We start from the raw sequence: 3,616 nt of genomic DNA on the forward strand, positions 1-3,616 counted from the left end.
TGAGGAAGGTTCGTTAAATTAATTAACTTAAAAATAATCCAGTGCCCTGTAACTCCAGATTCCAATAAATATAAGTATTTGTCCAACACAGTGCCGTGAAAAATCAGTGCCCGAAGCGAGAGCATATGGCAACGCCTCCATACATATGAGTTGTCTATTTAAAGTTGACTTCTCTGGACTATTCTTTCTGCATAATATTTTACTATTTTATCATGACTGAAATCAGAAAGTTTCAGCATTATTACACTGGAATCGTAAAAGTGTGTAATTACTGAAACCACTAAAGCTCCATTTTTTTCCTTCTCCCAGAACAGTGATGTCTTAAAGTAGTGGCTTAAGCGTTAGTCTCGTAATGTTGAGGACACGAGTTCGATTCCGTGTGTGGCGATTCAGTAAACTTTTACAATCTATAAAACTGATATTTCTGTTGTATGGTAACATGAAAAATATTCAATTTTACTGGGTGTAAGAAATGAAATCTTTGAGTTTTACGTCCCACGGTTATTCCGGCTAGGCTAAAGGAGACGATGATGATGATTAATGAATGAAATGGTGGAATGAAGAAAGTGGGAGGAAACGGGAGAACCCCGAGAAAACCCACGCACACGGTGTTTGTCCACCACAAAGTTTACTTGGCGGGGGCTGGGATCGAACCCGTCTGGGTGTAAGAGTTGAGACAACTTCCTTTACAGGTGAAACGCCAATAAAACAAAATTACGTCATCTGTATCAACCTTCGTAACTGTCTGGAAAGTAACGTGTTTGGACAAGAATTGATGAACAGATAAGGCCTAAGCACGTCCTTACTGCTGTAGTATGGACCAAAAATGAGTTCCAAGGAATTGTTCGTAGCTTTGCACAAATTGCCAATAGGGATAGCTAGTCACGAGAATGATCCTATTTAAGATGTCACATCACCTTTCTACTTAGAAGAAGGGCGAAACAAAATGCATTACTGTTATCAGCTAACAAATCTTTATATTCTATTTCTTGTTGTCATAAAATAATAATTCTATCTGTAAATCCAAAAACGTAATAATATTATTGCGTTCATGTGTAAACCTAAGAAACATCTAACATACTCTATGTCTTTTCTGTTCCTATGAATACCTTCGACTATGTTACTTTTTCTTTCCATTGTGGTAATAATAATAATAATAATAATAATAATAATAATAATAATAATAATAATAATAATAATAATAATAATAATAATAATAATAATAATAATAATAATAATTCGACTAAAAGCAGGGAATTCGTGTTACTATTCGGTTGAAAATCTCTTGTCGTCGCGAATTCTGTCGAGGAATTTGAAGCTTAAAATATATAAAACGATAATCATGCCTATTGTTCTGTATGGTTGTGAAACGTGGTCGCTTACTCTGAGGGAAGAACATAGACTGAAAGTATTTGAGAACAGGATCCTGAGAAGAATATTCGGACCCAAGAAGAACGAGAATGGGGAATGGCGGAAGCTTCATAACGAGGAACTACATAGTTTATACGGTTTACCCAACATTGTTAGGGTCGTCAAGTCTAGGTGGGCAGGTCATGTAGCTAGAATGGAAGAAAGTAGAAACGCTTTCAAAGTCTTGACTGGTAGACCCATAGGAAAACGACCATTAGGAAGACCTAGGCGCAGATGGGAGGACAATATTAAGATGGATCTCGCAGAGATAGGAATACAAGGTAGAAACTGGTTGCAATTAGCTAAGGATAGAAGTCAGTGGAGAGCTTTTGTGAACGCGGCACTGAACCTCCGGGTTCCATAGGCCATAGAGTTAGTTAGTTAGTTAATAATAATTTTATTATTTATTTATTTATTTATGGTTACATATAGATCACAACAGGTATATTATCTAATGATAGTGACCTAGTCAGTTTGTATATAGTTAGAGCATGCATGAATTCACTTATATAATTACAAATACACATTTATAGATATGACCATTTTAATTAATGAATCTTCAATAAGATTGCACAATAATTCTTAGAGAACGGTCATTTATAGTAAATATGTCAAGTTCAGAATTACTCTCAGCATAGGAGTTAAAAATATAACACATTCTCCTAATAGGTGACATGTATAGCGTATTTGTTCTAGCAGTCGATAAATGAAAAGTAATATTTCTAGGGCGCGTGCGTTTACCTGGAACATGTAATTCTAACTGGGATAGTAAATACTAAGAGTCTATATTATTTTGCAATAATTTCATTAAGAAAATCAAAAGTTGGGTGGTACGTCTATCTTCGAGAGAAGAGATATCGTGCTTACGAAGGAGGTCGGTATATTTTTCGAATTTTGGATATAGTACGGTTTCCTTATAAGTTAAGTACCACACAAAACGAGATTGAATCGCTTCAAGACGTGCTTTGTTTTACTGACTGTTGGGATGCCATATGATTGAAGAGTACTCAAGTTTGGATCTTACGTAACTATTGAACAGGGTTTTAAGAACATTAGTATTTGAAAAGTCAAAGCCAAGTCTGATTACGAAGCCGAGGTTTTATCACCGACCTAAAGCTCATTTTTGGATTTAAAAAGGACATTGAGAAAAATAGACTTAACCCTTTCCGGATCCTGACTTTTTGGGCTATTTTTTAGACTTTCAGTCAAGCAGCTACTGTATCGACACTATTTATCCTAGGCTCATGGTTCATACCTCATTCTCTTCAGAATAAAGCTCGCTTTCAAATGGTATCGCTTGCATGCTCATACCATATACCAGAAGCGGGAAAAAATGTCAAAGTGAAAGTTTCGGAGAGAATTTTTTTTCTCGAACTTTGGCCCCCCTGGACACCCCCTGTGTCAACGTAGCCATCTAAAAAAATCTGAGAAATAGTACTTGGTATACTGAATGTGTGTGCCAAATTTCAAGTTTTTATCTTGAATAGTAAGGGAGGGAGAAATTTTATCAAAATTTCCCACCATGCCCCAAATTACCACAAAACACTATGGTCTCAGGAAAAAAAATCCTGAGACATCCCTAATTACCCTAGGGTCATGTGTCGCCCATATTCTCTTCTGAACAGAACTGCCTTTCAGGCGGTACCATTTACATGTCTCCATCATGTATCTAAGGCGGGAAATTGCAGGAAAAAGGGATTTTTTGGCTAAATTTCCCTTTTTTCAACTTTTAGCCCCTCTGAACCCCTCCTGTTTTAACGCAGAAATCTGAAAAAAAATCTCTTAAATACTACTCGGTGGACTGAATGTTTGTGCACAATTTCAATCTTCTAGGTGCAAAAATAAGCCCGCCAGAAAAAAATTCAGAAATTTCCCCATGTTACCCTATACAGAAGTATATTTTGAAAAAAAAATTCACTAAGACGTCCCTAATTACCATAGAATAATAATTCCACCGTCATTCTCTTCAGAATAAAACTGCCTTTCAGACAGTATGACTCACATGTCCCCATCATGTATGTGAGGCGGGAAAATGACGAGAAACGGGATTTTGGGGGTAAAAATATCCCTTTTTTCACCCCTTTGCCCCTCTGGTTCTCCCCTGTTTTAGCACCGACATCGGAACAAAAAATCTGGTAAATACTACTCGGTAGACTGAATGTTTGTGCAAAATTTCAATCTTCTACGTGGAAAAATAAGCCCGCCA

Source organism: Thermobia domestica, chromosome 12, assembly GCF_964235325.1.
Source record: "Thermobia domestica chromosome 12, izTheDome1.hap1.1, whole genome shotgun sequence".
Classification (NCBI taxonomy): Eukaryota; Metazoa; Arthropoda; class Insecta; order Zygentoma; family Lepismatidae; genus Thermobia; species Thermobia domestica.